At 42.5% G+C, this 19,145-nt stretch overlaps 1 long non-coding RNA gene and 1 pseudogene across 3 annotated transcripts in view; both read left to right on the forward strand.

Annotated features, from left to right (window-relative positions):
- Positions 1 to 19,145, forward strand: part of LOC132373580 (uncharacterized) — a 421,816-nt gene that overhangs the window by 71,938 nt on the left and 330,733 nt on the right. The gene's annotated exons all lie outside the window — the stretch shown is intronic.
- On the forward strand, positions 4,293 to 4,948 carry LOC132352902 (ubiquitin-conjugating enzyme E2 D3-like; annotated as a pseudogene).

Raw genomic sequence — 19,145 nt, forward strand, 5'->3', positions numbered from 1 at the left:
ACCACCATCTTGGCCTGGTAACAGGGCCTTGGGTTTCTGAGGGGAGGAGTGATGGGGTGAGCCCAGCATCTGTCATGCAAACCTGTCTGAGCCCTGGCGCCTGCCCTAGGGGAGAGGGAACTGGTTGTAAGAGGTTGCAGAGTTCTTGTAAACTCCACAAGACACTGGGCAGGAACATCCTGCTTCAGGAGGCTGAGAAACTTGTAACACCACGTGGGGGGAGGGGAAGTGTGCTCTTCCATATCTTGCCACAGGTAACTAAGTGTCTGGCGAGACGTGGAGGACGCTATGGGAAGTGCTTTGCCGGAGCCACGTGGTAGCTGGTGCGCTGGTGGAGCACATGTAAGACAGCTCCTGAGGATGCCGGGAAACGGTAGAATTTAGTAGGGTGGGCCTCTGGGACCCTACACTAGCAGGATTACAGCAGCTGCAACAATAATTCCACCTCGTATTTACATACTGGGATATGCTTTACAGAAAATTTCACATACGTGTTCTGATTTGCCTCTCAGATCTTCCCACAGGCAGAAGCAAGTATAATAATCCTCCTCGATACCACGGGGGGTTGGACTCACAACCTCAAGGCCACTCCAGGGCCCTCAGGAGATGTCTGAGGACGCCTAGTCGGCTGTTCCTTAGGTGGACACTTCAGAAGCTGTGAAGTCAAGATATGAGCATTACCTGGGGACCTCTTCTCTGCTGAGGGTTCTGAACAGGAAATAAAACAGTAAAAATGGAGAAAAAATTTTTTTTCTTTATTACTGATAGAGGCTAAGTTGGAAGATGCAGCTTATAATGAGAATCAAATGGCCCTACTAGCTGAGTACAGAGTTAGGCAGACTTGTCTACCCTGCCACGGGTACAGCTGGACGTTTTTCCAGGTAAGACTTAGAGCATGAAAAGGCAAAGGGGAACAGGAAGAAGAGGAAGAGGGTGTGTAACTCATCTAGTTTCTCCATTTAAGTCACCAACTGGGTGAGTGAGGGGTGGAGACAGTCAGGAGTGTCACACTAATGGCTGTCCCTCCATGTGGAAGAAATATAAGGGCTTGGGAAAAAGTGTTCCTATATGAATAATTGTACGGAATTGACATGCAGTATCCACTGGGGCCAGGCCCTCTGTACTGGCAGGAGCTGCTTAGTTTTCCAGCCTGTCCAGAGTTGATTGCTTTATTAGTCAAGGTTCTCTAGGGAAACAACAGATTCAATAGTGTGTATGTGTATGTACATATATATGTATATATCTATATATCTGTGTGTGTGTGTATATGTGTGGCAGGTGCTGGGGGGAGAGATCAATGTGAGTAAATTCACTGAACAAAATTAAATAATAAAGATTTATATCAGGGTATCAATCCTTGGACCGATTAGTACCTCATAACCATCTAGGATCTGTGAACCAATGCCTGAGCCATGATACTTCTTAAATTTTTTTTTTTTGTGTATTGAAAACATAAGAATGACTTGCATCTTGATTCAATAAGTAACAAACAAGTGTCTGCTGTCTGCTAGGACCTGTACTGTGGGGGGACACCAAGGGGAATGACATGTGATGTTTGTTTTCTGGGAGCTCAAGGTTAAGCGGAGGATGGCAAAGCATATGATGAGTGCAATTAAGAAGATATAAGCAAAGTACTGTTATGGTCCAAGGTAGGATTAATTCTGACTCAAGATCTGAAGAAGGCTCTGCGGAAAAGGAGACATTTAAATTGCACCTTGAAGAATAAATAGACTCCTGACAAGCAGAGATTAAGGAAAAGGATCTTCTAGGCTGTGTTGTATTTGAGGAATGTTGATAAGTCTGGTCTTGTCGGAGTGTTCTGGCTGGGGTCAGGGAGGGCGCGGGGGATGGCTGTAGGGGTTTGCTAGGGGCTAGAGGGCAGTAAGAAAAAGATAGGAAAGATAGGTTATATTAGGAAAGGTACCGAATGCCGTGTCAAAGAGTTAAGACTTCATACAGAAGGTCAGAGGAGGCTGTTGAATACTTTCAAGGAGGAGAGGGGATTTTAGAAAAATTCTGGCAGTGCCTCTTGGATTGAACGATGGTCTGAGGCTGGTGTGCGGGTGTTGGTTAGAGCTGGAGAGGGCAGAACCATTGCAGAGGTAGTGGGAATGGATGCCAGGGGACTCATCTGAGAAAAGTGTTGAAGGCAGGACCTGATACCAGAAGTAGTTTTGGCTGGTGTAGGAGGGAGTCAGTTACGAACTGACCTGCTGGTCTCTGTTTTCACAATGCATTCTTCCTGTGTCAGAGCCTTTTCTACGTCTCCGGCTTCCCTCTGGGCTGGAGGTTCTTTGAAGGCAGAGTCGGGGTTTTCATCTTTGTCCCCCTCAGCCTTCAGCTCAGAGCTCTGACCATGTGAAGGTAATATATAAATGTTTGTGGCAACGAAGTGACCCCAGGAGGATAGGCTGTGGCATGCAAATCTCACAAGAGAGGTTCTATTTTTTGCTCTGTGAGTGTGATGCCTGGTACTTGAAGTGAAACTCTCTCTGTAAAGTACACGTGTGGAGCCAGAGAACTTGTATGGGAATCCCCACCTGACATCCCTCAGTGGTCTCCTCGTGGAGCCCCCTGAACAGTTGAGGGAGCCCAGATCAATAACAGGAGGTGGAGGAGGGTCCTGCCACCATCCTGTCCTGGACTGGGGAAACTCACTTTAACTCCGAGGTCAGGCTGGCCAGGATGCCTGCTGAGAGAACAGCAGGCTCTAGCTACTCACTGGCCTAGGAGTCACCACCTCTGACCATCACAGGAGCCAGAAGAGCACCCGGAAGTCATCAGTGGTTATGGGTTCCTGGGGTCACCCACAGGGGCACTTGCTGGCAGGGTGAGGGGTGTGGACTAAAATATTCTCTTCTTTAATTTACTTTTTTTTTCTTTTCTGGAAAAAGTAATGCATGTCCAATGCAGAAAATCTGAAAACAAAAACAAGTAAAAAGATAAATTAAATTACCCATTTCCTTACTAGTAAATGTAGCCAGTGCCACATTTTTATGATATAAGGCAGTCTGTTCTCTCTCTCTATAGAGGTATCTTACCATATATATGGTATACCATACACCATACCATGTATATGTCCATTACCAAATATGTGGTGCTTTTTATCTCCTCAGTTAATCAGTAGGGTCCTCATCTGTCCTCATTTTTGGGAAGTACAGAGCTCATCCGAAGGCCCTTCCTTCTCCCACTGTCCATGAAGACCAGGGGCTCATTCAGTCCAAAGTGATCCAGAGATACGTTCAAACACTGGGAGGTGACAAGGTGGTATCTGATCAATCCTGTGCTGCTTGTTTTTCTTGCTGTCACATGGCTCCACTGTTGGAAGCTGTTTGTAATACTGTGATGTCTTCACAGATCTAGACTCTCATCACTACCATTCCATTGAGGAACCCCATGCTTGGGCTCTGAAATTATGGCTCTCTAAGCCACAGGCCCTGGAACTGCACTGTGAGGCTTTGTGCCTCAACCACTGCTCTCCCAGAACTGGCCCAGCCCCACGAACCTCAGGCTCCTGTGATCGGCTGGTGTCCCCATCATGGCATCCCTTTGCCTTTCCTGCATTTGGGGTCTTTGGAATCTCCTTCTGCCAATGAAACATGGTCAGGGCCACCATTTTTCCCCCTAATTTTAAATCGTGAGCGAAAACATGTAGGGGACCAGGTTACTTCCTTCTTAGAAGATCCTGGGTTCCTCATGCAAACTGGTCCTCCTCTGCCCAGAAACTAGTTCTACCTATTAAGGAATATTAGTCAGGCTTCAAAAAATTTAATTACGTCATTCTCCAAGGAACATGCCACAAAACTCAGATCTCCCTCCTCCAAGATGGCAGATAGGACAAACTCAGTGGATCGTTGTGTGACTGACTGGAAAGTTGTCTGATCTGTCCGCCTAGGCAGGAACCAGCAGGCAGCCCTGGCACATCGTTGCATGGAGCTTTCCTTTGGGACCAAATAAAATCCGCTCATCTCCCCATCCTAGAGCTGTCCTGGTGATTTGGGCATCTCTGCACTCCGGGGGCAGGCTTGGAGTGCCAAACACTGCCTCCCGGGCCACTGATGGAGTACCCAGCTCAGCATTTTTCATCATCAGTTTAAAAAGTGAAAATGCTTCCACATCTCAGAGCTGAGGAACTGGATCTGAATAATAATTATGTGTCCGTAATTGAGGCACTCCACCTTCAAAACATCCCCTGTCTTATCACTTCTTACCACTCCAGTTCAGGCCACTATCACTGCTCTTCTAGACAATTGCAGTCTAGACAATGTTCTGCAGGTCCAGTTGGGGATGATATGTTTCATTGGCAAGCCAGAATTATGGGACCTAATGACAGCCCATATCAAGGCGGTGTGTTCTTTTTTTTTTTTTTTTAAATTCTCATGCTTTTGCATTTATATATCTTTTCACTTCTAAAAAAAAAATTATTTATTTATTATTTATGGCTGTGTTGGGTCTTCGTTTCTGTGCAAGGGCTTTCTCTAGTTGCGGCAAGCGGGGGCCGCTCTTCATCGCGGTGCGCGGGCCTCTCGCTATCGTGGCCTCTCTTGTTGCGGAGCACAGGCTTCAGACGTGCAGGCTCAGTAGTTGTGGCTCACAGGCCTAGTTGCTCCGCGGCATGTGGGATCTTCCCAGACCAGGGCTCGAACCCATGTCCCCTGCATTGGCAGGCAGACTCTCAACCACTGCGCCACCAGGGAAGCCCTTGTGTTCTTTCTGACAATTCATTTTCCTACAGACTACCCCTTCAAACCACCTAAGGTTGCATTTACAACAAGAATTTATCATCCAAATATTAACTATTTCTAAAGTTCTTTTATCCATTTGTTCACTGCTATGTGATCCGAACCCAGATGACCCCCTAGTGCCAGAGATTGCACAGATCTATAAAACAGACAGAGATAAGTACAACAGAATATCTCAGGAATGGACTCAGAAGTATGCCATGTGATGCTACCTTAAAATCAGAATACCCTGCATTATAGCTGGAATAAACTTTAAATTACTGTTAAAAAAAAAAAAAAAAAACAGCCCGACTTCTCTGCTTCCACTTGGTCCCCTCTAGAGTCTATTTTTCACACAGCAGGCCAGAGTGTGCTGCTCAAAGCCCTCCAACGCCTTCCCACAACACGCTAGAAGAACATCCGCTCTCCCCACTGTGGTGTGAAGGCTCCGCCACGTGACCCCCGTGCATCTCCCCAGTCTCCCCACTTCCCCGCCTCCACTCCAGCCACACAGCCCTCTTGCTCCCCAAGAGTAGCCCCAGCCTATTTCTTCCTCAGGGCCTTTACGTGTGCTTTCCCCTCCTCCTGGAATATTCTTCCTCCATTTCTCCACTCAGTTCCCTCCCTGGATTCATTCAAGTCTTTGCTCAAAAGTCACTTTTTCAGAGGGGACTTTAAAACTAGACACTGTTCCCTGCCATACCCCACCTCCCTCCATCATGCTTGAGCCCTAGATCTCACATTGTTTTCTTCATAATTCTTACTATGAACCCCTAATTTTTATATTTTATTGATTTGTTTCCTTATTTCTTGCTTGGTTTCCTAGCTGAAGTTCCTTGAGAGCAGGCAGAGCCATGCCTGCCCTTTTTGTGGTGGAATCCATTGGGCCTAGAATGGCGCCTGCTACACAGAAGCTGCTTTGTGAACATGTTTTACATGAATGAACATAGGAGGCCATTTCTCAGGTTTATGGAGATGCAACACAAGTGGTGAAATTGCTTGCCTGCATAGAGGACGCTAAGCATAAGTGCACACACACACACACACGCACACATACACTGTAGCAATGAAATGGGTAGACAGAAATATAATTAGATTTCTTTCCTGAAATTCAAAACTATGGTTTGGGTCAGTTCTCAGCCAGAATCTGCTCTACCTTTGGGCGTTTCTTCTGGTCCTACAGGGCTACGTCATTCTTTGCTAACTGTGCAGGCAGATTCTTCAGGAGAAATGAGTCTGTGAGAAAGCAGTTTGGGGCTTCCCTGGTGGCGCAGTGGTTGAGAGTCTGCCTGCCAATGCAGGGGACGTGGGTTCGAGCCCTGGTCTGGGAAGATCCCACATGCCGCGGAGCAACTCGGCCCGTGAGCCACAATTACTGAGCCTGCGCGTCTGGAGCCTGTGCTCGGCAGCGAGAGGCCGCGATGGTGAGAGGCCCGCGCACCGCGATGAAGAGTGGCCCGCGCACCGCGATGAAGAGTGGCCCCCGCTTGCCGCAACTGGAGAGGGCCCTCGCACAGAAACGAAGACCCAACACAGCCATACATACATACATACATACATACATACATAAAAAGAATGTAAGCAGACAAGAAGAGCATTAAAAAAAAAAAAAAGTTCGTTGATTTAAAAAAAAAAAAAAAAAGAAAGCAGTCTGGTTTCTGAGTGACCTACCTTCCTTAGTGGAGCCTCCTGAAGGCCTCTAACATTTTGGATTTAAAAACAGGAATGGTAAGAAATTTGGGTAGGTTTTGGCCAGATAATTTTGTCCAATGTGACATTGACGGGGGTCGTTCACTTGTCTGTAGTCAGCTGCTGCCTAACATGGGCTGGAAAGTCTTAGAAGGCTTCACTCACATGCCTGGTTTCTTTTTTAAAAATCATTGTTATTCTTTTTTTTTTTTTAATTTATTATTTATTTTTGGCTGTGTTGGGTCTTCGTTGCTGCATGCGGGCTTTCTCTAGTTGTGGCAAGCGGGGGCCACTCTTCATCACGGTGCGCGGGCCTCTCACTATCGCAGCCTCTCTTGTTGCGGAGCACAGGCTCTAGACACGCAGGCTCAGTAGTTGTGGCGCACGGGCTTAATTGCTCCGCGGCATGTGGGATCCTCCCAGACCAGGGCTCGAACCCGTGTCCCCTGCACTAGCAGGCAGGTTCTCAACCACTGCGCCACCAGGGAAGCCCCCATGCCTGGTTTCTTGATGCTTCTCTGTGAGGCTTTTTTCTCTCTCCATGTGGCTGATTGGGCTTCCTTACAGCATGGTCTCAAGCTAGCTGGACTCCCAAGAGGGAGCAGCAGTTTACCACTGAGTTCTAATTGTGACTCTGTTACTTATTAGCTTTATGACCCTGGGAAAATTATTTCAATTCTCTCAGCTTAAACTTCCTCATCTGTGAAATGGGGATAATAATACATGTCTTAGAATGTCATTGTGAGGATTTAAAGTGATATATGTATAACAGGAAAATAGAATCCCAGAACCTCAGGACCCAGGCCTTTGCGAGGACAGGGAGAGAATAACTTTTCTATTCCCTCCCTTCCTTTTTCTACTTATGATAGCTACTTATGGGACAGTGATCTCAGACCACACATGTGACCTGGGGCTTGTGCCAGAAAAATTGCTGTTTCAAAGCTCTGATGATCCTTTGTGTTGTTTGGGGTAGAGCCCAGAGTAGAAACTCACATAGAGAGCCCTCTGTAGTTGTTGAAGGTCATGCACAGGGGAGATGAGGCAGTGCACCAAGGGGACCTGGAAATTCCCTGAGTAATAAAGTAAGAGAAAATGTCTGTTTCCTGGCCCTGGAGTACAGAGGAAAGAGAGGATGGTGGAAAGCTCACAATGGCGGGTTGAGATCCCGGGTACATGGAGGATTAGCAAGAGATGCTGCCTGGCCTGATGTGTGATATTCCACTTCAGTCTGCTTTCTGGTCTGCAGTTGCCTCCGTTATCACAGACTTTCAGGGAAGGCTTTCTGTTCGTGCTGTGTGGAGGCCTAAGGAGCAGGGGCCATATCCACTCAACACTGGAAAAGGAGAGAGGACAGCATCTCAGAAGGGAGATGGTGAAAGGGGGTAAGAAAGGCGCTGACAGCAGGAGTTCGAAGAACATTTGTATCCACCTGGGAAATTCTGGAAAAGATAACTGACTTCTCTAACTTAGCATGGTTAGGTAGGGGCTCAGACTATTACACTGGGGGCGGCTGGGCCAGGAAGCTGGTAGAGTTGGGGATATTCTGGTTATGTACGTAAAGAACTTGACCCATAGATGACTTAGCTTAGTTGGTGACTTCTCTTACTCAGAGTTCTGGTAACTTGCTAAGGGAAATAAAGCTTGGCATGGCAACTGCCATTTGACTCTGGTCTGAGTCTAAGGTCTTTACTTTTACACTATTCAACATTTCCTTCAAGTACTCTATATTTGTGCCTAAGCTTCTTTTTTTTTTTTTTAGAATATTAGAGCTAAATTAAAGGCGCGGTGGCAGCTTATAGCCAAGTTAAATGGTGACTCACTCTAGGTCACCGGAGGCGAGGCAGGGCATTCTTAGGGCTGGCTGAGGATTCCCCAAGTGCACTTTCTCTCGAGGTCAAGTCTCCAGTGATTAGCAGGCTCTAAAGTCCTTCTCTGTTCCAGCTATTTTAAAATCTTGTTTATATGCTAATCGTACTCCATCCTTAGCTGGCCTTCTATCATCTGTCAAGTAAATAGTCACCATAATGGGAAAAGAACCCAGAAATGTAAATGAAAAAAGACAAAAGAATGTGAGTGAGCAGAAACCAACTTAGCAGAAACATAAACTCCTGCTCAGAGCCACCTTGTCTCATATCTAAGCTCACACCTTTATTTTTTATTTACTCTGGCATAAGAAGGTTTCCTTGCATTACTAATGGTACTGTTAACGTTTTATAGGCTGTAGAAGTCATGGTCACATTGAAATCCTTCCTCATTAGATGGAGGACTCTCAGACTTATTGAAACATCTACTGAGTTTAAGTCAGACTGTTTTCTGCCCCTACCAAGGACCTGAGAATTCTTTGAGGGTGTTGGTGACATTTAGCCCCCTTATCTGCTGTAAACATACACTCTTTCTGCCCCAAAGAGTTTTCAGAAAACTCCTCCGCCTCCTTTCCTTAACTGAGACCTGGATCTCCTCACAGTCTCAACTTCCTCTGCAGTCCTCACCCACAGAGGCTGCTCAGGAAAACGATTGCTGTTCTCCTGACTCTCACCTCATGTCAAGGTTAATCCCTTCACCTGTGCTCTTGATCCTGGTGCTTCCTGCCTTTTCTGGAACTTTGTCACATCGTTCCTCCCCCTCTATCCTGTATCTTCTACTTCTCCCCCTCTATCAGCTTGCTCAAGTTGCCTCTGATGTTAGAAGCTTCCCTTGAATCCACATCTTTTAGCTCTCCACAACCTCTTCCTTTCTCACGCAAACTCTTTAGAGTGGGCTGTACTTTCTGTCTCTACTTCTTCACTTCCCATTTCTTTTGAAGTCTCTTAACTTGGCTTCTGGTGCCATCATTCCATGAAAATGATCAAGTTAAAATGACCAATGATCTCTTAGCTACCATATCCAGTGGGATGTTTAAGACCTTATGTTTTGCTGTACTTCTGTTGCATTTGATGCAGGTGATTGAATCTCTTTCCTATTTTGGCTTTCATGTAGTCTCACTCTTCTGGTTCTTCTTTATGACCCTTCCTCTAGATCTCCTGTGGATGGACACTACTCTCTCTTCTCACCCCTTACATTTTGGTGTTCCTTAAAGGTTACATTGTTAGTTCAGCTCTCTTCTCATTTTACGTATTCTCTCAGGGTCAGTGCACCCACTTTTATGGTTTAAATCATCACCTTGCTGCTGATAACTCCTAAATCTCAGACCTCTTGCAGAGATCTTTCAGATCCTTCTGTTGAATGACTTGCTGGAAATCGACACCAGGTTGCTACTCAGCCCAACAAACCTACCACGGCTATGCTGAATTCATCATCTTTCTTACCAAACTTCCTCCTGTGTTCTCTAGCTAGATTGGTGGCCCCACCATTTACTAATCACTTAAGTAAGACACTTGAGGGCCATCCTGAACATCTCCCTTTCTTCCCTTCTCATTCAATCTACCTCCAAATGTGGCTGGTTTCGCCTCCCGTAGAGCTCTCATTCTATTCCTGTCTCATCCCCACAACCACTTCCCTACTTCAGGCTCCTATCAGCTCTCTCCTAACCACAACAACGACTCCTAATTGCTCTCCCTACCTCCATTGTTTACCTCCTTCAACTCATCTTCCAGACAGCTGGCTGAGGATTGCACTTCATAACTAAGTTTGACTATAATATGCCCCTGATTGAATTCTGTCCATAAAAAGCAGTTCTTATTTGCAGGGTGAAGTGCACATTCCTTAACATGGTATACACTGCTCTTCATGAGCGACCCCTGCTAGCTTCTCCAGGTTTATTTCCTGGCATCCTCCTCTCAGTATATTCTCCAGCAAGAAAGTTTCTTTTGTTCCCCAATGCATGCCATGTTATTCCTCAACACACACACACACACACACACACACACACACACACACACACACACACACACACAGAGGCACGCACGCACACACTCCACTTTCTCTAAGTTGGATGCCATTTCTTTATTCTACCCCAAGACCCTGCCATTTCTACCTCTACAGTTTACCACATCCCATTGTAATTTTAAGTTCTTTGACTGTCGAGAGCAGTGTTTTAATATCTGGGCTGCCAGTGACTAGCCCATAGTAGGCATTCCTGACTCATATTACAGACTACTTAGTATTTGTTGAATGGATGAAGGAATGAATAAACATATTCTCTAGGGAGTTCAGTCTCCTGGATCTGCCTATATAGATTGGGCCTCTCTGTATCTTCAACTCAGAACGTGAAGCGTGAACTAACAACTGTGCCTACAGATACCTCTGAGACCACCTTGTCACTGTTCCCATATTTTACCTCCTATTGTAATTCTCAAATTGTTTGGTCACTTCTTTGGTATTGGAATAATAGGAAGATTTTTCCACAGATCCACATGCTGGAAATAGTAAAAGCAACTTATAATTCTGGGATTACTTGCATAAAATTAACATGTACATAAATAAGCTATTTTTTATTTTCAGGCTACCTCAGAAAATGTTGCTTGCTGCTTTTCTTTTTTTTCTACACCTCCTTATTCTCCTACTCAGTTGCTGGGTGGGAAGAGTTCCCTTGTCAAGAGAAGGAAATTCTTGGAGCTGGAGGAGGCCGAGAGTCACTGCAAACTTTGCTTCTTCCTGAATTTTATAGAGTATTGCATTAGGATGGGTATCTTCCAGTTTACCAAAGTTTGTCTCTCTGTGAGTCCTACTCTCTCCCAAGCATCCTCCTCCCTATGGCCCCCAGTACCCACCTGGAACCCCCTCTACCCTCCTGAACATATGTGAAAAATTCAGAGCAAGGTTAGTCCTGGGCAAACTGAGGGAGACGCGAATTCGGATGCATTGTCTCGTGTCCCTTCCATCCCTGCAACACAGAAAGAGAAGGAGGGCCCTCCCATCAGCAAATTAGTGGCCGAATTTCAGGCCAGAGAGAGGGAAATGTATGAGGTAAGCAGACCTTTTGTTGATTAATGTCTTCAGACCACATTACAGAAGCAATTGCCTGCTTGACCTATTAATCAAGATAGGGAAACATTTGTCTTTGAGCAATAAGTTTTAAGACTCTTCAGACTTCCTGTATATTCCTTAGCTTCTTCCAATCACAAAGATTTCTCAAAGAAAACTGAGGGGCAGGAGTGGTGGTGATAAAATTATAGGTTTTTCTTTGTTACCCAGGAAATTCTAAATGCAGGCTATTCCTGAGGTTATGAGACAATTCTAAACTGGGAAATACAGCATGTGAGGACAAAGACAGCACAGACAGTTGCTAATAAGTGGCAGGCTCTATTCTTTCTCTTGTCATTTGCTGCAGAAACATGAATCATGACCACATCTTTCTAGATCAGGGAGGGCCTCAGAGTCCCCCATAGATGTTCCCATGCCTGCTGACATATGCCTCATCAGATGGCCTGAGTGTGACTGTGAGCTGTCCAAATGTTCCTTCCCTACATTGAGAGCGCTGAAATGGAAAAACCCCAAGAATGTACTGCAATGGAACCTAGGCTCTTAGGCTGAGTTTCTTTAGCTGCTTGATACAGGATAAAAAGTTGGAAGAATGCTAATGGATATGTCATGGGTGGAGGTAATGGGTAGATAAACAGCATTACAGGTACGTGAGACTATCTATTTCAGGGTAGGAGACAGTGAGGGATGGAGTGGGAGGTCTGAGGGGCATATTTCTCCTTCTCCATTCCTCTATCCTTGCCCCAGTCTGCTCAAGAGGTACCAGAAAGATGCAAACATAGAAGTATATTTTATCTAAAAGAATTATTCCGCTTTTGATTTTAGTTAGTTTTGATCCTTCAAATAGGATGACCTTGTAAAAGTGTTCAAAATATAGAGGAGCCACAGAGTATGACCCACAAAATTCTTCATTTAGGAGATCCACAGATTTTTAAGATAATTGATCAAACTCACCAGTTCGTTTTATGAAGCAATCATAATTTTAATCTCAAGATCTTCACCAAGAAATAAACTAAAATAAAAACTTTAGATTATTTTCATTTATAGATGTAGGTATAGGACTTAAATAAAATATTATTAGTTAGAGAGACTAGTTGTAAATCCAGTTGATGGAGTCCTAAAAGGGGGGTGGGAAAGGAAGAGGTGAGTAGAAGGCACTAAAGAGAAGCTCTACTCATGTCATTATTTGGACCAGAGAAAGTCCTGGTGAGTTAATTACTTCAAGGAATGAAAGATAAGAAGGCTTATCATCGTATAGAATACAATGAATCCATGTTATCAAAATAATACATAGTAGTGGGTAAAAGAAGTGAATTTGTAACACAAATACTGGTGTATTTTTATGTCAGTGCCTACTATATGTCAATGCCTACTATCCTATGTGGAAATGAAAGCTGGATAAACTAGCTAAATATAAAAATGAATCAGTGGTATTTAAGAGGTAGTGTGGTACAGTTTTAGTAATCAGAAGACCCGAGATCTAGTCCAATTCAGCCACTAATTTTCTGTGAGACCTTAGAGAAGTCACTTGACTTATGGTGAAATGAGGTAGTTGATTTAGATCAACACTTCTCAAACTTTAATATGCATATGAATCACCTGAGGATCTTGTTTAATGTGGATTCTGTTTCAGTCCGTCTGGGGCTGGCCTGAGAGTCTGCATTTCTAATGAGCCTTTAGAAGGTGCCAGTTGCTAATCTGCAGACCACACTGTGAGCAGCGAGGAACTAGATGATCTCTATGTCTCTTCCACTTCAACTGAACATGGTTTTATGATGTGCTCTTTTTTTTTTTAATTTTTAAATTTTTACTTTTTTATAACATCTTTATTGGAGTATAATTGCTTTACAATGTTGTGTTAGTTTCTGCTGTATAACAAAGTGAATCAGCTATACATATACATATATCCCCATATCCACTCCCTCTTGCGTCTCCCTCCCACCCTCCCTTTCCCATCCCTCTAGGTGGTCACAAAGCACCGAGCTGATCTCCCTGTGCTATGTGACTGCTTCTCACTAGCTATCTATTTTACATTTGGTAGTGTATATATGTCAGTGCTACTCTCTCACTTCGTCCCAGATTACCCTTCCCCCTCCCCATGTCCTCAAGTCCATTCTCTATGTCTGCATCTTTATTCCTGTCCTGCCCCTAGGTTCATCAGAACCATTTTTTGTTTTTAGGTTCCATATATATGTGTTAGCATTTGGTATTTGTTTTTCTCTTTCTGACTTACTTCACTCTGTATGACAAACTCTAGGTCCATCCACCTCACTACAAATAACTCAACTTCATTTCTTTTTATGGCTGAGTAATATTCCATTGTATATATGTGCCACATCTTCTTTATCCATTCGTCTGTCGATAGACACTTAGGTTGCTTCCGTATCCTGGCTATTGCAAATAGTGCTGCAGTGAACACTGTGGTACATGTCTCTTTTTGAATTATGGTTTTCTCAGGGTATATGCCCACTAGTGGTATTGCTGTGTCCTATGGTAGTTCTATTTTTAGTTTTTTAAGGAACCTCCATACTGTTCTCCATAGTGGTTGTATCAATTTACATTCCCACCAGTGGTGCAAGAGGGTTCCCTTTTCTCCACACCCTTTCCAGCATTTATTGTTTGTAGATTTTTTGATGATGGCCATTCTGACTGGTGTGAGGTGATACCTCATTATAGTTTTGATTTGCATTTCTCTAATGATTAGTGACATTGAGCATCCTTTCATGTGTTTGTTGGCAATCTGTATATCTTCCTTGGAAAAATGTCTATTTAGGTCTTCCGCCCATTTTTGGTTTGGGTTTTTTTTTTTGATATTGAGCTGCATGAGCTGCTTGTATATTTTGGAGATTAATCCTTTGACAATTGCTTCATTTGCAAATATTTTCTCCCATTCTGAGGGTTGTCTTTTCATCTTGTTTATGGTTTCCTTTGCTGTGCAAAAGCTTTTAAGTTTCATCAGGTCCCATTTGTTTATTTTTGTTTTTACTTCCATTTCTCTAGGAGGCAGGTCAAAAAGGATTTTGCTGTGATTTATGTCATAGAGTGTTCTGCCTATGTTTTCCTCTAAGAGTTTTATAGTGGCTGCCCTTACATTTAGGGCTTTAATCCATTTTGAGTTTATTTTTTTTGTATGGTATTAGGAAGTGTTCTAATTTCATTCTTTTACATGTAACTGTCCAGTTTTCCCAGCACCACTTATTGAAGAGACTGTCTTTTCTCCATATATTCTTGCATCCTTTATCAAAGATAAGGTGACCATATGTGTGTGGGACTGTCTCTGGGCTTTCTACCCTGTTCCATTGATCTATATTTCTGATTTTGTGCCATACCATACTGTCTTGATTACTGTAGCTTTGTAGTATAGTCTGAAGTCAGGGAGTCTGATTCCTCCAGCTCCATTTTTCTTTCTCAAGATTGCTTTGGTTATTCGGGATATTTTGTGTTTCCATACAAATTGTCAAATTTTTTTTGTTCTAGTTCTGTGAAAAATGCCATTGGTAGTTTGATAGGGATTGCATTGAATCTGTAGATTGCTTTGGGTAGGATAGCCGTTTTCACAATATTGATTCTTCCAATTCAAGAACATGGTATATCTCTCCATCTGTTTGTATCATGTTTAATTTCTTTCATCAGTGTCTTATAGTTTTCTGCATACAGGTCTTTGTCTCCTTAGGTAGGTTTATTCCTAGGTATTTTATTCTTTTATTACAATGGTAAATGGGAGTGTTTCCTTAATTTCTCTTTCAGATTTTTTGTCGTTATTTTATAGGACTGCAAGAGATTTCTGTGCATTAATTTTGTATCCTGCTACTTTACCAAATTCATTGATTAGCTTTAGTAGTTTTCTGATAGGATCTTTAGGATTCTCTATGTATAGTATCGTGTCGTCTGCAAACAGTGACCGTTTTACTTCTTCTTTTCCGATTTGGATTCCTATTATTTCTTTTTCTTCTCTAATTGGTATGGCTAAAACTTCCAAAACTATGTTGAATACTAGTGGTGAGAGTGGCCAACCTTGTCTTGTTCCTGATCTTAGAGGAAATGGTTTCAGTTTCTCACCATTGAGAAAGATGTTGGCTGTGGGTTTGTCATATATGGCCTTTATTATGTTGAGGTAGGTTCCCTCTATGCCTACTTTCTGGAGAGTTTTTATCATAAATGGGTGTTGAATTTTGTTGAAAGCTTTTTCTGCATCTATTGAGATGATCATATGGTTTTTCTCCTTCAGTTTTTTAATATGGTGTATCACATTGATTTGCATATATTGAGGAATCCTTGCATTCCTGGGATAAACCCCACTTGATCATGATGTATGATCCTTTTAATGTGCTGTTGGATTCTGTTTGCTAGTATTTTGTTGAGGATTTTTGCATCTATGTTCATCAGTGATATTGGCCTGTAGTTTTCTTTTTTTGTGACATGTTTGTCTGGTTTGGTATCAGGGTGATTGTGGCCTGGTAGAACGAGTTTGGGAGTGTTCCTCCCTCTGCTATATTTTGGAAGAGTTTGAGAGGGATAGGTGTTATATCTTCTCTAAATGTTTGATAGAATTTGCCTGTGAATCCATCTGTTCCTGGGCTTTTGTTGGAAGATTTTAAATCATAGTTTCAATTTCAGTGCTTGTGATTGGTCTGTTTATATTTTCTATTTCTTTCTGGTTCAGTCTCAGAAGGTTGTGCTTTTCTTAGACTGTGTCCATTTCTTCCAGGTTGTCCATTTTATTGGCATATAGTTACTTGTAGTAATTTCTCATGATCCTTTGTATTTTCTGCAGTGTCAGTTGTTACTTCTTTTTCATTTCTAATTCTGTTAATTTGAGTCTTCTCTCTCTTTTTCTTGATGAGTCTGGCTAATGGTTTATCAATTTTGTTTATCTTTTCAAAGAACCAGCTTTTAGTTTTATTGATCTTCATTACAGTTTTCTTCATTTCTTTTTCATTTATTTCTGCTCTGATCTTTATGATTTCTTTCCTTCTGCTAACTTTGGTGTTTTTTTTGTTGTTGTTCTCCTTTCTCTAATTGCTTTAGGTTTAGGTTTAGGTTTAGGTTGTTTGAGATGTTTCTTGTTTCTTGAGGTAGGATTGTATTGCTATAAACTTCCCTCTTAGAATTGCTTTTGCTGCATCCCATAGGTTCTGGGTCGTCGTGTTTTCTTTGTCATTTGTTTCTAGGTATTTTTTTATTTCCTCTTTGATTTCTTCAGTGATCACTTGGTTATTTAGTAGTGTATTGTTTAGCCTCCATGTGTTTGTATTTTTTACAGTTTTTTTTTTCCTGTAATTGATATCTAGTCTCATAGCCTTCTGGTCAGAAAAGATACTTGATACAATTTCAATTTTCTTAAATTTACCAAGGCTTGATTTGTGACCCAAAATACTATCTATCCTGGAGAATGTTCCATGAGCACTTGAGAAGAAAGTGTATTCTGTTGTTTTTGGATGGAATATCCTATAAATATCAATTAAGTCCATCTTGTCTAATGTGTCATTTAAAGCTTGTGTTTCCTTATTTATTTTCATTTTGGATGATCTGTCCATTGGTGAAAGTGGGGTGTTAAATTCCCCTACTATGATTGTGTTACTGTTGATGTCCCCTTTTATGGCTGTTAGCATTTGCCTTATGTATTGAGGTGCTCCTTTGTTGGATGCATAAATATTTACAATTGTTATATCTTCTTCTTGCATTGATCCCTTGATCATTATGTAGTGTCCTTCTTTGTCTCTTATAATAGTCTTTATTTTAAAGTCTATTTTGTCTGATATGAGAATTACTACTCCAGCTTTCCTTTGATTTCCATTTACATGGAATATCTTTTTCCATCCCCTCACTTTCAGTCTGTATGTGTCCCTAGGTCTGAAGTGGGTCTCTTGTAGATAGCATATATACAGATCTCGTTTTTCTATCCATTCAGCCAGTCTATGTCTTTTGATTGGAGCATTTAATCCATTTACATTTAAGGTAATTATCAATATCTGTGTTCCTATTACCATTTTCTTAATTGTTTTGGGTTTGTTTTTGTAGGTCTTTTCCTTCTCTTGTGTTTCCTGCTTAGAGAAATTCCTTTAGCATTTGTTGTAAAGCTGGTTTGGTGGTGCTGAAGTCTCTTAACTTTTGCTTGTCTGTAAAGGTTTTAATTTCTCCATCAAATCTGAATGAGATCCTTGCTGGGTAGAGTAATCTCGGTTGTAGGTTTTTCCCTTTGATCACTTTAAATATGTCCTGCCACTCCCTTCTGACTTGCAGAGTTTCTGCTGAAAGATCAGCTGTTTACCTTATGGGGATTCCCTTGTATGTTATTTGTTGCTTTTCCCTTGCTGCTTTTAATATTTTTTGTTTGGATTTATTTTTTGATAGTTTGATTAATATGTGTCTTGGTGTGTTTCTCCTTGGATTTATCCTGTATGGGATTCTCTGCGTTTCCTGGACTTGATTGGCTATTTCCTTTCCCATGTTAGGGAAGTTTTCAACTATAATCTCTTCAAATATTTTCTCAGAACCTTTTTCTCTTCTTCTTCTGGAACCCCTATAATTTGAATGTTGGTGCATTTAATTTTGTTCCAGAGGTCTCTGACACTGTCCTTAATTCTTTTCATTCTTTTTTCTTTATTCTGCTCTGCAGCAGTTATTTCCACTATTTTATCTTTAAGGTCACTTATCCATTCTTCTGCCTCAGTTATTCTGCTATTGATTCCTTCTAGAGAATTTTAAATTTCATTTATTGTGTTGTTCATCATTGTTTGTTTGCTCTTTAGTTCTTCTAGGTCCTTGTTAAATGTTTCTTGTATTTTATTCATTCTGTTTCCAAGATTTTGGATCATCTTTACAATCATTATTCTGAATTCTTTTTCAGGTAGACTGCCTATTTCCTCTTCATTTGTTTGGTCTGGTGGGTTTTTACGTTGCTCCTTTATCTGCTGCATATTTCTCTGTCTTCTCATTTTGTTTAACTTACTGTGTTTGGAGTCTCCTTTGTTGCAGGCTGCAGGTTCATAGTTCCCGTTTTTTTTTGGTGTCTGCCCCCAGTGGGTGAGGTTGGTTCAGTGGGTTGTGTAGGCTTCCTGGTCGAGGGGACATGCCTGTGTTCTGGTGGGTGGGGCTGGATCTTGTCTTTCTGGTGGGCAGGGCCGCGTCTGGTGGTGTGTTCTGGGGTGTCTGTGAACTTAGTATGCTTTTAGACAGCCTCTCTGCAAATGGGTGAGGTTGTGTTCATGTCTTGCTAGTTGTTTGGCATGGGGCTTCCAGCACAGGAGCTTGCTGGCCATTGGGTGGAGCTGGGTCTTAGTGTTGAGACAGAGATCTCTGGGAGAGCTCTCACGGATTGATATTACGTGGGGCTGGGAAGTCTCTGGTGGTCTAGTGTCCTAGACTTGGCTCTCCCACCTTGGAGGCTCAGGCCTGACCCCAGGCCAGAGCACCAAGACCCTGTCAGCCACACGGCTCAGAAGAAAAGGAAGAACAAAAAAGGAAGAAAAAATAAATAAATAAAAAAAGAAGAGAGCAACCAAACCAATAAACAAAACCACCACTAATAAGAAGCACTAAAAGCTAAACTAAGATAAACATAAAAATCAGAAACAATTCAGTCACAGACAGCAAACCCCAAGTGTACAGCTGCTCCCAGAGTCTACCACCTCAATTTTGGGAACGTTTGTTGTCTATTCAGGTATTCCACAGATGCAGGGTACATCAAGTTGATTGTGGAGATTTAGTCCCCTGCTCCTGAGCCTGCTCGGAGAAATTTCTCTTTCTCTTCTTTGTTCACACAGCTCCTGGGGTTCAGCTTTGGTTTTGGCCCCACTCTGTGTGTAGGTCGCC

The sequence above is a fragment of the Balaenoptera ricei genome, chromosome 1, assembly GCF_028023285.1.
Source record: "Balaenoptera ricei isolate mBalRic1 chromosome 1, mBalRic1.hap2, whole genome shotgun sequence".
Taxonomy (NCBI): domain Eukaryota; kingdom Metazoa; phylum Chordata; class Mammalia; order Artiodactyla; family Balaenopteridae; genus Balaenoptera; species Balaenoptera ricei.